The sequence below is a fragment of the Saccopteryx bilineata genome, chromosome 5 (assembly GCF_036850765.1).
Source record: "Saccopteryx bilineata isolate mSacBil1 chromosome 5, mSacBil1_pri_phased_curated, whole genome shotgun sequence".
NCBI lineage: Eukaryota > Metazoa > Chordata > Mammalia > Chiroptera > Emballonuridae > Saccopteryx > Saccopteryx bilineata.
The window spans coordinates 249,617,742-249,638,965 of NC_089494.1; positions in this window are offsets into that span (position 1 = coordinate 249,617,742).

A 21,224-nucleotide genomic window follows, 5' to 3' on the forward strand; every position below is an offset into this window, starting at 1 on the left:
TACGGACACACCTCCTCTGTTTAACCCTCACGACATCCTCCTGAGGTTGCGCGTTTATCTCGCTTACAGATCAGGAAGGGAAGGTAGTTAGCTCTAAGTCACAGAGTAAGCGCCAAAGGTGGGATTCGAGAACCCCATGCACGTTCTATCCATCTTTGCCGACTTCCAACTCTTTGACAGTCTACCCTTCCTTCCTCCCTTTGCCTGAGGGGCAGCCATCAACATCAGGCGTTCAGCGCTGCAGGTGGTTCTCACAATGCACCAGGTCATTGGTTATTATTTATCGAGCTCATATTATATTCCAGAGGCTATGCGAATGACTTTACATACATCATACACTACAATATCATTTCATATTCAGTAGGTTGTGTGTATGCCATGTCAAACCTGTGAGGCGGGTCATATAATCCCGTTTTTGCATTGGAAAGCAGGCTCTGAACAGTGATGTCGGACTCTGAAAGCCACACTTTTACCCAGTGTGCCACATTACCTCCAGAACACCAAACTGCTTTTCCAATAGGCCTATCGGCTGCTGTCACTCTCTCCCATAACCTACCAGGCAGGCTTTCCACAGAGAACTTCTCTCTTCTGTCCCAGACTCCTTTAAGGATCTGACGAAAAGGAGAGTTCCTCCCCAGAAAAATGCTGATAAAAACATGAGTGGGGCCCTGGCCAGTTGGCTCAGCGGTAGAGCGTCGGGCTGGCATCCGGGGGACCCGGGCTCGATTCCCGGCCAGGGCACATAGGAGAAGCACCCATTTGCTTCTCCACCCCTCCGCCGCGCCTTCCTCTCTGTCTCTTTCTTCCCCTTCCGCAGCCAAGGCTCCATTGGAGCAAAAATGGCCCGGGCGCTGGGGATGGCTCCTCGGCCTCTGCCCCAGGCACTAGAGTGGCTCTGGCCGCGGCAAAGCGACGCCCCGGAGGGGCAGAGCGTCGCCCCCTGGTGGGCGTGCCGGGTGGATCCCAGTCGGGCGCATGCGGGAGTCTGACTGTCTGACTGTCTCTCCCCGTTTCCAGCTTCAGGAAAAAAAAACAAAAAAACAAAAAACATGAGTGGGGAAAATAATTGCGTGCAATGATCTTATTACATTAGAAATGTATTTACCTCATATGTGTTCAACTATTTAAAATTTTTTGATTAATCTTAAATGAATGTTAATTCCAGGAAGAAGAAAAAATGCAGTGAGACAAAATTTAATCTCAAATCTGCTCAAAAGTTAATTTCAATTTTAAAGGAATAATGGTGTTTACCTTGAAAGAGAAGTGGAAACTGTAATGCTGTATAAAGTTTGACATGGTCTGTGCATGTCATCTGTCATATCCAATCAGCTTGGCTTTGCCTTTGGAAAATATTAAATGCTGACTCATAGAAGAATCAGTGCCCCCAAAACTCTTTGCCGAATGACAGAAGACTTACGCCAAACAGCACCAGCATCCTCTAAGAGAGGGTTTGAATTGTGGATCCTACCTACTGGTTAAGCTGCTTTGGGAAAGCAAGTAACAAAATGTCTAACAAAAGTGGATTTAATCCTATGAATGTGTTTTCTTCCGTAGGTAATCTGAAGATAGATCATTTCTTTTGTTTGTTTGTTTGTTTGTTTGTATTTTTCTGAAGCTGGAAACGGGGAGAGACAGTAAGACAGACTCTCGCATGTGCCCGACCGGGATCCACCCGGCACGCCCACCAGGGGGTGATGCTCTGCCCCTCCGGGGCATTGCTCTGTCGCGACCAGAGCCACTCTAGCGCCTGGGGCAGAGGCCAAGGAGCCATCCCCAGCGCCCGGGCCATCTTTGCTCCAATGGAGCCTTGGCTGCGGGAGGGGAAGAGAGAGAGACAGAGAGGAAGGGGGGGGTAGAGAAGCAAATGGGTGCTTCTCCTATGTGCCCTGGCCGGGAATAGAACCCGGGTCCCCTGCATGCCAGGCTGATGCTCTACCACTGAGCCAACCGGCCAGGGTGATAGATAATTTCAATGTTGGTTCGGCAGCTCCTCAATGTCAGAATTCTGGGTCAGCTTCTCTGCAACTCCCTTGGCATCACCCTTGGGGTCACAAGATGGCGGCGGCAGCTCCCAACAACACGTCCTCACAGGACATCGTATTAAATGAAATGTCAGTGGTCTCAGGGAGCTGTTGTCATCCCACAGAGATATTGCTTCAACTTTCTTTATTTTCTCTGAGTCCCAAACAAGCTCAGTCAAACCCACAAAACAAGGACTTCCCCAAATCTCTCTCACCATATATCGCTTCTTTTACTTAAAGGGTGAAGAAGAGATTGTGTAAGATGTTTCAACAGAACGATTTTGTCCCAAGACAATACAAATTTAAATGCAGTCCCACCCTTTTCAAAGCAAGCCTTCTCATGAAAATGTATCCAATGTATTTTCAGAATACAGTCATAATTTTGCCACACAGTGATCACCTTGGCTTTTGGGAGAGAGTGGGGAGTAAGTTCTTTTGCTCATTGAAAAAAGTCAGAACAAAAGATATGTACATTTTGACATCATTTTTTTTTTCATTGAGATTTTCCTACTTAAGCAGAAAGGCGGATGTGCACATTCAATGATAGGAGGTATTGTATTCCATTCTTATCAATGGGTACTCCTCTCATCAACAGGAAATCGGGATAATCACTAGTGTGTCCACTACTAACCTTGTACAGTGACATCCTTTCCAGCCTACATTTGTTTGCAGTGAAACCACAGAGCCAAAATATTTTTACCTTACAAAACATTATTTTCACAAAGATAATTTACAAAGTAGCAAAATTAAAAAAAATAAAAAGAAAGAAAATACTTATCTTCTCACCAGGAGATCATTCATGGACCAAAGATTAAGACACTCTGCTTGTAAACAATTCCCCCCTTTCCCAGTGGGACAGAATGGTAAATGCTCCTTTCTGTGTGATCTCAGAGCTCTGCCTCTGAGAGGACCACCTGCATAGAACAAGCTAACAGTCTGCGATGCAACCCATGTCCGTCCTTCACTGGTCGCTTTCTCAAGGGTGTATAAAACAGGCTGGGAGAGAGTGAAGATCTCTTTGGAGGCACCTGGTAGAAAGGGCCAAGTGTGATCTGCAGAGTGGCACAGACATGGGTCATGGGTTTGAATCCTCACTTCCCCGTTTACCTCTGGGACTTTGATTAAATAATTTATTCTCTAGAAATTCAATTTCTTACCGGAAAAGAAAAAAGAGTGAGAGTAATCATTTCCCACAGTGAGACTGAACATTTTAAAATTACTAAAATTGACACTGTGTTTAACACTTTAGTTCTTGGCCCTGGCCAGTTGGCTCAGTGGTAGAGCATCGGCCTGGCGTGCGGGGAACCCGGGTTCGATTCCCGGCCAGGGCACACAGGAGAAGCGCCCATCTGCTTCTCCACCCCTCCCCCCTCCTTCCTCTCTGTCTCTCTCTTCCCCTCCCTCAGCCGAGGCTCCATTGGAGCAAAGATGGCCTGGGTGCTGGGGATGGCTCCTTGGCCTCTGCCCCAGGCGCTAGAGTGGCTCTGGTCGCGGCAGAGCGACGCCCCGGAGGGGCAGAGCATCGCCCCTGGTGGGCATGCCGGGTGGATCCCAGTCGGGCGCATGCGGGAGTCTGTCTGACTGTCTCTCCCCGTTTCTAGCTTCAGAAAAATACAAAAAAAAAAAGACTTTAGTTCTTTAAAGTGACCAAAGAATGCTTTAGTGACTAGTGATTTATTGATAATTAGACCAGCCTTAGTTTCTACCCACAGGCAGGGGAAGATGGGAGTATAATTCTGTCCTCCATGCTGGTTCACAGTTTCTGTTTCTTATACATAGAAATCACACGAAATGGAAGTTGAGTCTGCTCTGCCATCCGGGTGGCAGTCTACCCTTTTTAGGGACAGCAGGGTATGGGGCAGCAATCAAGGTTCATGTATGTAGGCAACTCACACCAGCCCCTCAAACCCACCAGAAGATGTCCTACCACCCTGTGGTCTGCAGACAATTCAATATTGCTGTGGCAAAATTAGGATGGGCGAGGCAGGTTGGAAAACACCATTTGATTTCTTACTTGATTTAAAAAAAAAAAAAGAAGTTCAAGAACAAGAGTGAGGGCTTTTATACATCTGACAAGGTAAAATCATTCTGATAATAAACACCACTCATATTCAGCTCTACCAACATTATCACAAGTGGAACATATTTTTTCTGACAATAATATAGGCATAAGTAAAGTACTATGATGAAAGAGAGGTCAAAAAATAAATCAGTAAAAAAGGTGAGGCCCCAAATCTTATTATCCCTTAGATTGATTCACAACATGGGATTGAAATCACACCATCCAGTAGTTCTTGCCCTTGGCTTCCTGTAAGAATCCCAGGGACCCTTTGAAAGGGGATTCTCATAGCTAGACTGCACCCTAGCCAAGAGTCTCTCTGCAGGTAGAACCCAGGCACCAGCATTTTTAAAAGCTTTCCAGATGATTCCAATATGCAGTCAATGTCAGTCAGTCACCATAGCTCCATGGGCAGATCACAGTTATCAGCGAGCTCCTGGCCCATCATTTAAACAGGCCAGAGGGAGAAACAATAACCAGGTGAGAGTCCAAGAGTCCAAGCTCACAACTCTATGTCTTGGGCAAGTCACTCAACCTCTGTCTTCTCCCACCCTTTCCATTTACTTAATTACATGTGGTTTTGCTCGTGAGCACGAGCAGAGAAGTACTATTACCAGGTTGGCGCCATCCATCTTTAACTGAGACCACTAACCTACCTCCTACATGATCAGTCTTCAACTGCATCCTAACTCACTTCATTTTGTGGGTTCCCAGATTATAGAGTCTTATATATTTATATATATTATGTTACGTATAGCAAATATATCCTATGTACTTATTATTTAACCAAACAAATGTCCTTCCACCATTCAATAGAGCAAGATCTTGAACATTAGCCATCCAACTCCCGCTTGCTGCAGATTTCACGGAGCCCACTTTCCTGTAAACAATTTTGAAAGTTTGCGTTTGGTTAAATTTTCTGGTTTCTCACATTTTTGAAGAGGAGGACACAGAACTCATTTTGCTAGAAGAATACCCAGGATTACAGAAAAGCAGCGTTTTGAGTCACCCCGAGAGCTGCTGTGAAGAAATGTCCCGCCTGCCTCTCCTTCCGTTATTCAGTTTCCCTTCGGTTCACTCTCCTGATAAGCACAATCTAGATGCTGGTGCTTCCCAGATGTAATCGCTTAGTGCTGAATCCCTGAAAAGTCGAGGCAGAGATATTTTTCAAAAATCTGGCCGCTTTGATATCAACGGTGACTTGGGCCCAGTGGAGAATGTTGCTTCTTATTGCCAAATTGCAAAAACGTCCTCTTGAGTTTCCAAAAATACCTCCTGGCTGAAGAGTTCTTTGCCTCCGAGAGGAAGGGTGATGGGTCGAAACAGCCACTGAGTGGGAGGCAGCAGACATCAGTCATCCGGGGAAGAAGTTGCAGATAAATTTTGAGAGCCACTGCAAACCTGGGGACCATATGGTGTCCAGGGGCACTTGTGTTTTCGCAGATATATCTTGGGATCTTTGAAGGAATAGCTGGACTGCCAACTCGTCAATTAATCAACCCTCTCAAGGTCGCCAGGGACGCCGTGGGCTGAGCCCGGGCACCAGGGGCCTGGAGGAACTGGCTTTAATTAAAGGATTTGTGCGGTAATGGAATCCTGAAATCCTTTGAGCAATGTTGCATGAACTGGGCCTTTCAATCCCTGTGTGCATTTTCCACGGCTGCAAAACAGCAGCAAACATCCTGACCAAGCACTTTGAGGGAGGGTGTTGTTAACCCACTGAGGAACCCCACTGAAGGACACACTGGTTGGGAAACGAGCCCGAGCAGACGGAAAAGAAAAAAATAGAAAAACAGGCGCACAGTCTGCAGCCGTGGGAAGAACATGCATGCTCCCAACCCTTGCGATGGAGTCCTGATCTGGTCGTTACTATTTCAGAGAATGGTTTGGGGGAGGTTAAGTGTCGACACTGCCTGCACTTGCCCGTTCACCAGTTATCTTCATTTGAACTGTTAGCTGGGATTTGCGAGGAATAACCGAGACCTAAGGAGCAGTCTTGCTGTTTGGGAGGCCCACAGGCTGCGGGTTCTCTGGGGTCATTCTGCCTTAGATGGTTTTTGACACGTGGAATATTCTTATAGGGCATCTGGTGACTCCGGAAAACAACCAGCCACCTTGTTTTGACCAGGTGCGTCCCCTCCAGACCCACTCCACACACACACAGCCCCATCTGTCTGGCTTTTGAAAGTATTGTTTTCTTTTGTGACCTTGATTAGACATTTTTCTGAAACTGGGCTAATCTTTTTTCTTTCACCTGGCACATGAAAAATTCTCTCTCTCTCTCTCTCTCACACACACACACACACACACACCACCATACTTTTTATTTTATTTTATTTATTTATTTTTTACAGGGACAAAGAGAGAGTCAGAGAGAGGGATAGATAGGGACAGACAGACAGGAACGGAGAGAGATGATAAGCATCAATCATCAGTTTTTCGTTGCGACACCTTAGTTGTTCATTGATTGCTTTCTCATATGTGCCTTGACCGGGGGGCTACAGCAGACCAAGTGACCCCTTGCTCGATCCAGCGACCTTGGGTCCAAGCTGGAAAGCTTTTTTTTTTTGCTCAAGCCGGATGAGCCCGCACTCAAGCTGGCAACCTCGGAGTCTCGAACCTGGGTCCTCAGCATCCCAGTCTGATGCTCTATCCACTGCGCCACCGCCTGGTCAGGCCACACACCATACTTTCATGAGTATTTCTACCTGTGAGCTGCAGCACAGAAAGTATGGGCTGCACTAAACACCCCCGGGTCCGGGATGCTAACAGCCACTCCACCTTGCAGCTGACTGCTCACACCTCTTATCAAAGCCCACTGCCCGAAAGCTCAGAGCCTATATCCTATGCCTTGGCTCCCAAAATCTCTTCAAAGAACTGATCTTTCAGGCATCAGCAATTTATCAGGAGCTGTTACAAGGTCATCTTCTGTGTTTTGAGAAACTGCCGTTAAATTCTAATTTATTGTTCAATGTCTCCTATCTAAGTAACCTGCGGGCTGGGTTACTCTCAGAGCTCGGAACAGAGAGAATGCTTTGTTTTCTTTCTGGACAACCAGCCGTGTTCAGTATCCGCCCTTGTCAGCTCAGGCTGCCGTGGCACAGGATCACAGACTGGGTGGATTGAACAGCAGAAATGTATTTTCTCACAGTCCTAGAAGTCTGAGATCAGGGTGCCAGCAGGGCCAGGTTCTGGTGACACTCTCCCTGGCTTGCAGTTGCCACCTTTTCATTGTGTCCTCACATGGCAAAGAGAGAGAGAGAGAGAGAGAGAGAGAGAGAGAGCTAGCTCTTTGGTGTCTTTTCTCATACGGACACTAACCCTATCAGGTCGAGGCACTATCCTGTGACCTCATTTAACCTTAATTGTTCCTGTAAAAGTCCTGTCTTCAAATGCAGTCACATTGTGGGTGAGGGCTTTAACATGTGAATTGGAGGGTTTGAGGGAGACAGAATTTAGTCCATAGCAACACATGTACACAATCCATTCAGTTTTCTTTCTTCCTTGATGTTAATTAAGAATATCATAGCAACGTTTTGGACTCAATTCCATTAGCTTCTTGAACCTTCTAAAAACATATCTACGTGTGTAGATATATTTTCAGGAAAAATTTTCCAAATAAATTTTGGAAGCTGATAGAATGTAAAAAATGTTAAGCTCAAGAAAAGGTTTACATCATGACACCATGAGGAAGGACACCCTGCATACATGCTTGGTTGTCTTGGAGATCTGCTTAGCTTGTTAGCTTGTTTTAGAAGGGCCTCAGCTCGCAGCTCCCCTCCCACTGAAGCTGGCTTGTTGGAAGGCCCAGTAACAACGGGCAGTAATGCTGAAAAACAGATAAACTCTGTTTTCTGTACCTTTCTTCAGGAAAGTTTCTCCAAACACAAGCATATAAGAAATTAGTAATTGGATTCTTCATCAATCACTGACTCAATAACCAGACATCTTTTGCTTAAAATCATAGATATTTCTCCAGTTACTAGATTCTTACCCCTTATTCATGCTTCACACCCAATCTGTTATGAGTTCCTACCAACTCCACTGCCTTTCTATCTCTCAAATACATTTTCTCCTTGTCATCCCCTCTACCCCATGTTAGTCTGGGTCCTTACCTGCTTTTCATGTATAGTGCTTAAATAAACTCTGTAGTGGACATTTGTCATGTTTTAGACACCTTTTCTATATTTTGAAAATGTCTTTATTAGACAGAAGCCAAAAACTGGTTTTCCCAGCATCCCTTGCAGCCAAGGCACAGACATTGACTTGACCTCAAGCAAACATCCACACACAAGACTTTGAATCAGAAGTGATTTAGTGAAGCAGGTACCACATTGAATTCATCCAGCAAAGGTGAGGGCAGAATCTCCTGGTTTCTAGGAACTGTGGCCCTGGAAGTCATGGTTAGCCTCCGTGCCCAGTGATGGCCTGGCCCGGTGATGGTGACAGTGGCGTTATCACTGCCGCTGTTCCCAGCTGTGGTTTGGGCCTGGCTGCTGGCTTCGCAACTCCTCTCAGATTCTCCAAGAGATTCTAAGGCCTGTTGAGTACCCTTTAATACAGTGGTCCCCAACCCCCGGGCCACGGACCGGTAATGGTCTGTGGGCCATTTGGTACCAGTCTGTTTGGTATGCAAAGAAAGAATAAATAACTTACATTATTTTTGTTTTATTTATATTTAAGTCTGACCGATGTTTTATTTTTTTTAAATGACCAGATTCCCTGTTACATCCATCTAAGACTCACTCTTGACGCTTGTCTCAGTCACGTGATACATTTATCTGTCCCACCCTAAAGGCCATTCAGTGAACATATTTTCTGACATTAAACCAGTCCATGGCCCAAAAAAGGTTGGGGACCACTGCTTTAATAAGTTGTGTTCTGCTAAAACCTGCTTGAATGGTTTTCTGTTATTCACCACGAAGAACTCTATGTCAGACAAGATTTTAGTTTTAAACAACGGAACCTGACTGACTGACTGAGTAGAAAGGCAGTTGACTGAAAGGACTCTGAATGACTTCCATTTTCAGGAGGATGCAGTAGACACCCTTGCCCCTATTTTTCCCGCCAAGCACAACTGAAAACATTAGGCATTTATGTGGACCAATATAAGGAGCCTGCGGAAGAGAGCAGGTGGTTAGGGAACGTGAGATCCGAGCAATGACAGTGATAAGTTCCCTGGGTTTTCTTTTTGCCTCATATATCCCAGAGTGGATATTGGAGAAGTTAGAAATCCAGAACACCAACAAAAACAGACCAACAGTCCCTGCAGAAGCCAGCTCTCTCTACCAAAATGACTAGAAAAGATTAGACACTAACTAGTACCCTACCCCAACCAAACACCACAGAAAACACTGTGGCCCTACCCCCAGTCCTGCCGGCAAAGGCCACCAGCCTGGACTCCGCCTCTTTGCCTGGCAGCAGCGTGGTGCCCCCACCTCCCTCCTGCAGGAGGGGGGGAGAGAGGCCAATCAGGAAGCCAGGGTTTCATCTCCAACAGGCAGTCACCTAAGGGAAGAAGGAAGAAGCCACTATTTCCCAGCCCACTCCCTTCAAATTCTGGCTATGCTTTCTACCCTTGGTTTCTATCAAACTCCCCCTTTTTAACAAATCTTGCTTTTAATTTAAGCACCTTAAATAAGTGTTTGAGTCTCAGACCCAACCATATCCCTGCTCAGACAGACAAAATTCAGTAGGATACTTCAAACATGCACATGGTAATTGTTCAAAAGATAGTATTGGTCATGCATTTGCCTCTTAAACTCCTCCACACACATGCAATACAGCTTTCCTTTCTGCAGTGAAATGTCACTTCTGCAGAGAGGGCTTCTCTGACTTGATGCTACAAATCATGTCTCCAAGCTGACGCTGGTTCCCCTTCAGTGTCCTAATCACAGGTGTCATTGTGCATTCATCCGTGACTGCCTTCCACACTAGCCTGAGGCTCCCTGGGACGAGGCAGCGTGTTATTGTTCAAGTTCACATACGCAGCAAGATACATAGCACAAGATGCCTAGTAGGTGCTCAATGAATAGCTCTTGAATGAACGAGTGTCTGAAGCAAGAGCAATAGCCATTCCCTGAAAACCTCTCAGGTGTCTCATGATAACAGGGAGGTGATACCCGCCAAGGTATGCAAATGTGGGAAGGCAGCCTCTTTTTTTTTTTTTTTGTATTTTTCTGAAGCTGGAAACGGGGAGAGACAGTCAGACAGACTCCCGCATGCGCCCGACCGGGATCCACCCGGCACGCCCACCTGAGGTGACGCTCTGCCCACCAGGGGGCGATGCTCTGCCCCTCCGCGGGTGGGGGGGCGTCGCTTTGCCGCGACCAGAGCCACTCTAGCGCCTGGGGCAAAGGCCAAGGAGCCATCCCCAGTGCCTGGGCCATCTTTGCTCCAATGGAGCCTTGGCTGCGGGAGGGGAAGAGAGAGACAGAGAGGAAGGAGGAGGTTGGGGTGGAGAAGCAAATGGGAGCTTCTCCTGTGTGCCCTGGCCGGAATCGAACCTGGGTCCCCCGCACGCCAGGCCGACGCTCTACCACTGAGCCAACCTGCCAGAGCCGGCAGCATCTTAATAATAAAGTGTCTTCTGGTCCCTCCCTGCTCCCTGCTAAGCCTGCTCCCCTCACAGGGCAAACTCCCAAAAAGGAGCTGATGATTCTGCTCTCTGCCCCCAACTTAGCCCATCTTCCTGCAGAGAGGAGAGGTTAGGAGGGCAAAAGGCGAAGAGGCGGCAACCACAGACCCATGTTCCCGAGAAGGACCCGGCTGGGGTCTGCGGCTGCGCACAGGGGCGATTTGGCCGCTCCTGCGATCCGGCCAGGATGCTAGAGAATAAACTCTTGATGACCTTGCTGCCATGAACTTCATGCCAGTGTCAGAACAACCTCCTCCGTCTCCCAGAATTCAAACGGTCAGTGTTTTTTGTCGACCTCCATCATTTTAAATTGGTCACATAAGGAGTGCATCGCGCTGGCTGTTGTTTTTAAGTGGGTGGAAGATGCTTTCGCACTGAGACCTCTCCTTGGCCTGCTGCTGCCCGGAACAAATGTTGCGATCAAATTACCGTCCCCTGGAAATAGCCTAAATGAGAAATGCTGACAACTTCTAACCTGAGCCGTGCAGACGGCATTGATAGAATATCTAAAATAAATGAATACAGGAAAGGAAAAAAAAAAAAAAAAGGCCTGAGGTATGGGTTTCCTTAACACAGCAGAACCATGTGGCTCTGAGCCTTCTGTGAATGGGAGGGAAGGAGATGCCCGGAGTGCGGGTGGGAAAGCCTTTGCTGACCTTTGCATAGTATTGTGTTCCGCTGGCATTGTTCTAAGTAACAGAAGTGGCTCTGTGATGCGGGCTGGTAATTAGAGTGTCTCCAGAGCGCCCCGCCCTCAGCCCTCCCCAGCCGTAGCCACAGGACCGTGCCTTTGGGATCACAAAGAGTGTGTGTGATCTGTGCACGAGGCCTTGCATTTACAGAGTGTTTTCGCTTGTTCCAGGTTCTTTTTGAAAGAGACACAACAGGCATTTAACTCTTCATTTTACAGAAAAGAAATCAGCATCAAGTGTGTAGCTTTATACAGGTCTGAAGCTCAAACTTTATGATCCCTAATCCAGTGCTCATTACCCTAAAATCATGTTTGAAAGCTTATATGACCATGATCATTATAGTAATGATGGCTGACATTTATTGAGCACTGATTGTGTGACAGGTATTGTGTATTGCAAAGACATTATCCCATTCCTGTGAGTGGTACCGTCATTATCTACATTTATTAGATGAGGAATATAAGCCCAGAGAGGTTAAATGATTTGTCTAAGGTCACACAGCTAGCAAGTGGCAGAATTCAGAGCCAGAATTCTCAACCCCTATATGTGAGGCCTAGCGAAATTCAACATTAACGGAAAGAGTAACATTGTTTAATGTATGTATTTTGTCTTATTTATTCCTTTCCTTATTCTAAAAGCAATTTAGTTACATGGTTTAAAAGTTAAGGGAGAGTTCACTCAATGGACCCTTCCAACAAAATTTGGAAGATTAGTTAATAGAAAGGTGTACCTGATATACATTTTATATTTACATATAAAAGCAAGGTACAAGATTGAAAGTACACTAGAATTACAACTGTATAAAATAAGCATGGGAAAATAAAAAACTATAAAGAAACACATCAAGTTACTATCAATAGTTGTACTGGAGTTATATAATTCTGGTTTTTTTAATGTTCTCTATTTCTACATTTTCTAGTTTTTTGGTTTTTTGAAAAAAGATTAAGGGAATGTGAAAAGCCTCCTAAAACATAGCTTGACTTGTTGAATTTATTCTCTGGCATTTGGGGAATCACAGAGGGAAAAAAAGTGTATATGAAAAGCAAGAAAGGTGGGAGCTGCTCACATTTTTCAGTTTTATTGTATCAAAACTTCAAGGAATTTGTCTTGATTATACTAGTAAAAATTTGCTCTCACTACTGAGAGAGAGAGAGAGAGAGAAGGAGGAGGAGGAGGTGCAAGAGGAAAAGAGAAAGAGAGAGAAGGAGGAAGAGGTGCAAGAGAAAAAGAGAAAGAGAGAGAAGGAGGAAGAGGTGCAAGAGGAAAAGAGAAAGAGGAAAGGAAGGGAGGGAGGGAGGAAAGAAGAGGGAGGGAAGAAAAGAGGGAAAGAAGGAAAAAAGGAAAGGAGGCAGGGAAGAAGAGAGGGAGGGAGAGAGAGAGGGAGAAAGAAAGGAAGGAAAGAGAAAGGAGGTGAATTTTGTTGCACAGCAGAGCCATTAAATTCCATTGCTTTGTTTGGGAACTGCTTAACAAGTCTACAAACACTAATCTCGCCAGATAATTAAAACAGTGTAAATGTCACTGTTGCAATCTTTGACATTTGGTTTGGGTCCTGACAGGGCACAATGAATTATAGAGAAGAAGTCTTCCTGTTTGTGAGCACATGTGTTAATAATCCTGGCACAAGGCTTTAATATTCCTCTAGATATTTGGGGGGGGGGGAATCTGCACAGCTAGATGTACGCCGTCCCTCGGACACTTCATCACACGCTGCTGACGGTGCCTCTTTGGCTACAGTTTGTATCGTTGTGTGGTTGTCTTGAATCATTTAAACTTCTATGCATGTGAATCTGGAGTTACCATAAATATGGTCTCTTTCCTGAGGGCATCTATTCTTGTTCTGTTTCTTAGTAACACAATGTGATATAACCAGAGAAGGTCAAGAACACTTTAATTACAATAATAATGGCCACCCTTTGTTGATTGCTTACTAGGCACTAGGCACTGTGCTCTTTGCTTAGCAAATACAGTACTTGTTCATTTAAAGAGAAGCTGTGTGTGCAGTGGTTAGGGCAGGCAGCCGATCCCAAGTCTACAATTTACTAGCTCTTGTCACCTCTGACAGATTTCTCAGCCCCCTGGTTTCTTAGTTTCATCCTCAGTATAATGAAGAAATAATGGTACCTTACTTCTTAAGAGTTGTCGCAGAATTAAATGAGTTGGTTTGCACATGGTAGGCACTCAGTAAATATCAACCTTTATTATGCTCATTTTATCACTATTATTGTTCATCCTTAGAATGAGAGAACTCTTTTCTCTCCCGACCCTGATTTCTCCCCTAGACATTCCCATCTCAGTAGATGCACCACCTCCTCCTCAATGCCCATGTCAGAGCACAAGGCATCGTCCCAGAGTTTTTTCTTCACCCTCCTCCAAATCCGATCATTTAACAAGCCTTGAGTCTTCCCACCAGATTCCATGCCGGGAAGCAGCACTCTGCTGTAGCCCGGCTGGGTTAGGACCTGCCTCCTCCATGTCTTATGCACCAAGTAATAATGGGCGAAGTACTGGAACTCTCATTTGGGACAAAAGTAGAATCTACATCATAAGGTTGGTATGATGACAAAATCAAGTACAGTGGTACCTTGAGATATGAGTTTAATTCATTCGGTAACTGAGCTCGTAAGTCAGTCAACTCGTATATCAAACAAATTTCTCCCATTAATAACTGAAATAGATTTACTTCGTTCCAGCCCTGTGAAACATTCCCAAACCATCCTAAATTATGAAAAAAGACATGTTTTTAATTAAGAAACACACATGTGTACTTTACCAATGCATAACAAAATATATGAAATAAAAGAAAAAAGTGTTATTTAGTACTGTATTCTTACCATGGAGACAGACGAGTGCGGCTAACGGAGGTGAATGGCGGAGGAGGAGGGAGGGAGGAAGGGATGCAGGCACTGTAGACACGCAAACTAAAACTACACTTTCTTAACCCTAAATGTAAACTAAAATGGCATTTTCTTTACTTTAAACAAAACTAAAACTACACTTTCTTAAAATGAAACCACAAAAACAATTGTAAAAAAAAATGCACCTTCTTAACTTGAAACTTAACCTAAGCTTAACATTACATATTTTTCATTTAATCATCACCTGTTTTTGCCTTTTTGGCTGCACTTTCAGCACTTTCACTTGCAGGACTTTTGAATAAAAATCTATGCAAAGAGGTTGCTTTTGCCTGACTTTTAAAATGTTACAGAAATGTGACAAACAGGTGTCATTAAAAAGTGCTGAAGCACGACCAGTTGAAACTTTTTCTGGGTGTTTCTTTCCAGTGAAACTTGAAAGCTTCTCCCACATTGCCAGCATGTCTTTAATTTCACTTGTAGAAATCACTTCCTCTGACTCTACCTCCTCCTCACTACTAATCTCTGCAGAAGCTCTGTATGTTGCATCATCTGTAGCTCCGTCAACTCCTCAGTTGAGAGTTTCTCTTCATGTTCTTCCATGAGCTGGTTTACGTCACCCTCATCTACCTCCAGACCATCGACTTTCCGAGGGACACAATCTCCTCCAACATTTCTACCTCAGTCTCGGTCTCTAGTTCGAATACTTTGAAGTCCCTATCTGCAACATCAGGCCATAACTTTTTCCATGCCGAGTTCAAGGTTCTTCTTGTAACCTCTTGCCATGCCAAGTCAATAATGTGTAAACATATCACGATGTTGTAGTGATCTTTCCAAAACTCTCGAAGGGTTAGATTTGTATTCTCAGTCACCTCAAAGCAGCGACAGAACAAGTGCTTTGTGTAAAGCTTTTTAAAGTTGGAAATGACTTGCTGATCCATAGGTTGCAAGATTGAAGTCGTGTTGAGTGGGAGGTAGAGGATTTTCACGAATTTGAACTCATTGAGAATGTCATCTTCAAGACCAGGTGGGTGGGCTGGAGCATTATCAAGGATTAGTAATGCTTTCATCAGAAGTTTATTTTCTTGAACGTATTTCTTCACTGCAGGACCGAAGATGAGATTTATCCATTTAATAAAAAACTGCCGCGTAACCCTTGCCCTAGCATTGGCATGCCACATAACCTGCAGTTTTTCTTTAAGAATCTTGTGAGTCTAGCCTGACCAGGCAGTGGCGCAGTGGATAGAGCATTGGACTAAAATGCAGAGGACCCAGATTTGGACCCTGAGGTTGCCAGCTTGAGTGTGGGCTCAACTGGTTTGAGCAAAGCTCACCAGCTAGGACCCAAGGTTGCTGGCTTACTCAGTCTGCTGTAGCCCCACAGTCAAGGCACATATGAGAAAGCAATCAATGAACAACTAAGGTGTCTCAACGAACAACTAATGATTGATGCTTCTCATCTCTCTTCATTCCTGACTGTCTGTCCCTATCTATCCCTCTCTCTGACTCTCACTCCGTCTCTGTAAAAAAAAAAAAAAAAAAAAAAAAAGAATCTTGTGAGTCTTAAAGGCTCGAGGATTTTGGAATAATACACTAGCAGTGGCTTTACTTTACAGTCACCGCCAGCATTTGCACACAATGCAAGGGTCAGACGGTCCTTCATGGGCTTATGGCCTAGCAGCTTCTTCTCTGCAGTGATGAAAGTCCTCAAGGGCATTTTTTTCAAAACAATCCTGTTTCATCACAGTTAAACACTTGTTGGGGGATGTAGCCTTCCTTTGCTATAAGCGCAGCAAAACGTGCGATGTACTCCTCAGCTGCCTTAACGTCAGCACTCACAGCTTCACCATGCCTCACCACCGTGTGGATGCCAGATCTCTTCTTGAAATTTTCAAACCAGCCGTGACTTTCCTTAAACATATCTTCTACTGCCTCTTTTCAGGTTGATGGTTCTTTCTTCTTCAAGTCGACATAAATAATACGTGCCTTTTCGCATATTACAGCTCCATCACTGTATCTCCTGCCAGCTCTTTCTCTTTCACCCACACCAGCAGAAGCTTCTCCATTTCTTCATGGATATTTGTCCTTAAATGGGACAGAATTGTAGTTCCTTTCACTGTATTTGTGCTTTTGATGGCATCCTTTTGTTTAAGGATGGTACACATTGTAGATGTATTGCGGTTGTACAGCCTTGCCAGTTCAATAACTCGTATACCACGCTCATGTTTTTCTATTATTTCTTGCTTCATTTCTATTGACATCATTCTCTTCTTCTTCTCACCACTGTCCTTTACACTCACTTCCTTTGGCCCCATGTTAGCACACAAAAAATGTTAGTAAAAAGTGCAAAAATGATGCAAGAATGAGGGCCTGACCTGTGGTGGCGCAGTGGATAAAGCGTCGACCTGGAAATGCTGAGGTCGCTGGTTCGAAACCCTGGGCTTGTCTGGTCAAGGCACATATGTGAGTTGATGCTTCCAGCTCCTCCTCTCTCCTCTCTCTCCCTCTCTCCCTCTCTCTCTCTCTCTCTCTCTCCCCTCCTCTCTAAAAATGAATAAATAAAAAAATAAACTTTAAAAAATAAAAAGAAAAAGAATGAGTACAGCGCACGAGATTCTACTTGATTCTGCGGGTAACATGTGAGAAAGAACAAGATGCTGGTGTTGTGCTGCCGATACTGGACCCATGCGTCAACGCACCAACTAGCGGCAGCTTCCCGAATCACAACTTGTATCTCGGAATTTCGCTCGGATCTCAAACAAAAATACGGACCAAGTTGCAGCTCGTATCTTAATAAATTTGTATGTTGGTCTGCTCGTATCTCAAGGTACCACTGTAATCCACATAAAGCACTGGAAAGAATACCTGGATACAGAGACCAGTTAGGCAATGATAGTCATTGTTGTTATGATGTCCATTAATTCCAGGCTGGTTGATCCAAGCTGCCATCAGCTCTTTCTTAGGTTGCAGCCTCCTAATTATCTTCCCTACCCTTCCATCCCTTCACCACTCAGCCACCAAAGGGATCTTGTTAGTAAAAACCATATTCCTGCACTGCTAAGAATCTTTCAATAGTTTTCCATTTAAAAATCCAAACCCTTAGCTCTGGCTTACTCTGACCTCAGTTTGGACTGTTATCCTCCCCTCACTAGGATTCAGGAGCAGCAGCCATTTTTTAGTTCCTTGAATGTGCCAAACTCCAGTCTGTCCCAGGGCCTTTGCACTTGCTGTTATCTCTGTCCTGAGAATGCCCCTTCTTTTTTTTTTTTTTTTTTTTTGCATTTTTCTGAAGCTGGAAACAGGGAGAGACAGTCAGACAGACTCCCGCATGCGCCCGACCGGGATCCACCCAGCACGCCCACCATGGGGCCACGCTCTGCCCACCAGGGGGCTATGCTCTGCCCATCCTGGGCGTTGCCATGTTGTGACCAGAGCCACTCTAGCGCCTGGGGCAGAGGCCACAGAGCCATCCCCAGCGCCCGGGCCATCCTTGCTCCAATGGAGCCTTGGCTGCGGGAGGGGAAGAGAGAGACAGAGAGGAAGGCGCGGCGGAGGGGTGGAGAAGCAAATGGGCGCTTCTCCTGTGTGCCCTGGCCGGGAATCGAACCCGGGTCCTCCGCACGCTAGGCCGACGCTCTACCGCTGGAGAATGCCCCTTCTTATATTTGCTATGCAGGTGTTCTTTCTGCCTAAGGTTGCCCCTCCCTCCTTTCTCCCCAGTCACATCACTCTATTTTCTGGTCTGCCATGTTTGACAGTCTCTTATTTGTTTATTTGTTCATTGGCTTATCTTCTGCCTTCCCACTATCACCCTTTTATGACACAGCCTTGAAGGTTCTGCAGCATCCGTCCACCATGGTCACAGGCCTGCCCCATTCAAGGGGAGGGACCACAGACCCCCGCCTCTCCATAAAGGAATGCCAGGGTCACAATGTAAGAAGAGAATGGGGTTTAGACATACAATGCAGTATAATTCAGCCTGAAAAAAGGACAACCTGCCATTTGTGACAATATGGGCAACTCTGAAGGACATCATGCTCAGCAAAATAAACCAGATGCAGAAAGGCAGCTATTGAACGATCTCACTTAGATGTGGAATCTAAAGGAGTCACACTCATGGGAGCAGAGAGGAGAATGGTCATTGCCAGGCGCTGAGGGGAAGGGGAGGCAGGAGGTGCTGGTCAAAAGGTACGAAGTCTCAGGTGTGCAAGATCAGTAGGTTTTGGAGATCTACCATACAGCATAGTGCCTGTAGCTAATACTGCTGTCTTGTACACTTAAAATTTGCTAAGAGGAAAATACCAATGACTTACTTCAAAGATATAGAACACATATTCCAAAATTTTATATGGAACCAAAAGAAAACATGAATAGCCTCAGCAATCTTGAAAAGGAAGAATAAAGTGGGAGGTATCACACTTCCGGATATCAAGTTATACTATAAGGCCATTGTACTCAAGCCTGGTACTGGCATAAGAACAGGCATATAGATCAATGGAACAGAACAGAGAACCCAGAAATAAACCCACACTTTTATGGACAACTGATATTTGACAAAGGAGGTAAGAGCATACATTGAAGTAAAGACAGCCTCTTCAACAAATGGTGTTGGGAAAATTGGACAGCTACCTGCAAAAAAATGAAACTAGACCACCAACTTACACCATTCACAAAAAAAACTCAAAATGGATAAAAGACTTAAATGTAAGCCGTGAAACCATAAGCATCTTAGATGAAAACATAGGCAGTAAACTCTCTGACATCTCTCGCAGCAATGTATTTGCTGATTTATCTCCACGGGCAAGTGAAATAAAAGACAGGATAAACAAATGGGACTATATTAAACTAAAAAGCTTCTGCACAGCTAAAGACAATAAGAACAGAGTAAAAAGACAAACTACACAATGGGAGAATATATTTGACAATACGTCTGATAAGGGGTTAATAACCAAAATTTATAAAGAACTTGTAAAACTCAACACCAGGAAGATAAACAATCCAATCAAAATATGGGCTAAAGAAAGGAATAGACACTTCTCCAAAGAGGACATACAGATGTCCAATAGGCATATGAAAAAATGCTCAACATCAATAATCATTAGAGAAATGCAAATTAAAACCACAATGAGATATCACCTCACACCAGTCAGAATGGCGCTCATCAACAAAACAATACAGAATAAGTGCTGGCAAGGATGTGGAGAAAAGGGAACCCTCCTGCATTGCTGGTGGGAATGCAGACTGGTGCAGCCACTGTGGAAAGCAGTATGGAGATTCCTCAAGAAATTAAAAATCGAACTGCCTTTTGACCCAGCTATACCACTTTTAGGAATATATCCCAAGAACACCATAGCACTGCTTGAAAAGAAGAAATGCACACCCATGTTTATGGCAGCATTGTTCACAATAGTGAAGATCTAGAAACAGCCCAAGTGTCCATCAGTGAATGAGTGGATTAAAAAGCTTTGGTACATATATACTATGGAATACTACTCAGCCATAAGAAATGATGTCATAGGATCATTTACAACAACATGGATGGACCTTGATAACATTATACTGAATGATATAAGTAAATCAGAAAAAACTAAGAACTATATGATTCCATACATAGGTGGGACATAAAAATGAGACTCAGAGACATGGACAAGGGTGTGGGGGTTATGGTGGGGAGGGGGTTGGGGGAGGGGAGGGGCACAAAGAAAACTAGTTAGAAGGTGACAGAAGACAATAGGACTTTGGGTGATGGGAATACAGCATAATCAAATGTCAAAATAACCTAGAGATATTTTCTCTGAACATATGTACCCTGATTTATCAATGTCACCCCATTAAAATTAATTTTTTTAAAAAATACAAGTTTTAAGTATCAAGCTCGAAAAAAAATTTGCTAAGAGGGTAAAATTCTATGTTAAGTATTTTTAGAATAATAATAATAGTAATGAAGGTGGAAAGATACTTTAAAGGTAATGGATGTATCTGTGGTCTTGATGGTGGTAATGGATTCACCGGTACATACTTACCCCCTAATTCATCCAGTTGTATACATTAAATATGTATCAATTTTTACATGTCAAGATGCCTCAGAAGTGGTTAAAAGAAAACACAGCAGGCATTTACTCCTGATTTAGTTTGTTTTTATTGTTTACAAGCATGTTTAACATAAAAATAAAGTTGAAGGAGAAGGAGGAGGAGGAGGAGGAGGAGGAGGAGGAGGAGGAGGAGGGAGTGTGGGATGGCAGATACTGACCCACCTGTCTCTGAACACACATCCTGCCAGAGAGCTCCATGCAAGCAGTTACCTCGCCTTGCTCAGATTGTACCCACAGCTCTAGAGCAGCATCTGCCTCATAGTAGATGATCAACAAATAATTCATTGTTGAATCAAGGAATTAAATGTCCTATAAGTGTATCATCTTCATTTTACAGATGAAAAAGCTGAAACTTACTGAATGGCTCAGGTAGAACCCCAGGTCTGATTCTAACAGCTATTTTCTTAGAAAATTCTAGATTCCATTTCCTCCCCAATATTGAATACTGAATAAACAACTAAAAGAAGTCTTCCCCAGTGAAATTATTCTACTATAGCTAATTAACATTCAAATTCTAACATTCAAATGTCTCCAGTTTTCTTCCCAGATTTTCTTTCCCAAGTGCTTTAGTGCTGATTCTTAGCACGGATATGTACCAAGCATCCTTTTTCAATGGGATCACATAATGTCTGGTCTTGGGATGCCTATAAGTCAGCAGCCTCCAGGTAAAAGGCCCTGAAAATAAACACAACTTTCAACAGACTACAACCAAGGGCCCTCTAAGCTGTCTTCAAAATTGAAAGCATCTGAAAACTCCTTTTATTGTCACTTTCAGAAGGCAGGGGCCTTCCGTAGGTTGGTGTCTGGTCTGCTTTGGTGGTGGGTAGAATCTGGGTCATGGTTCAGAGGAAGAGCGCCACCTACTGAT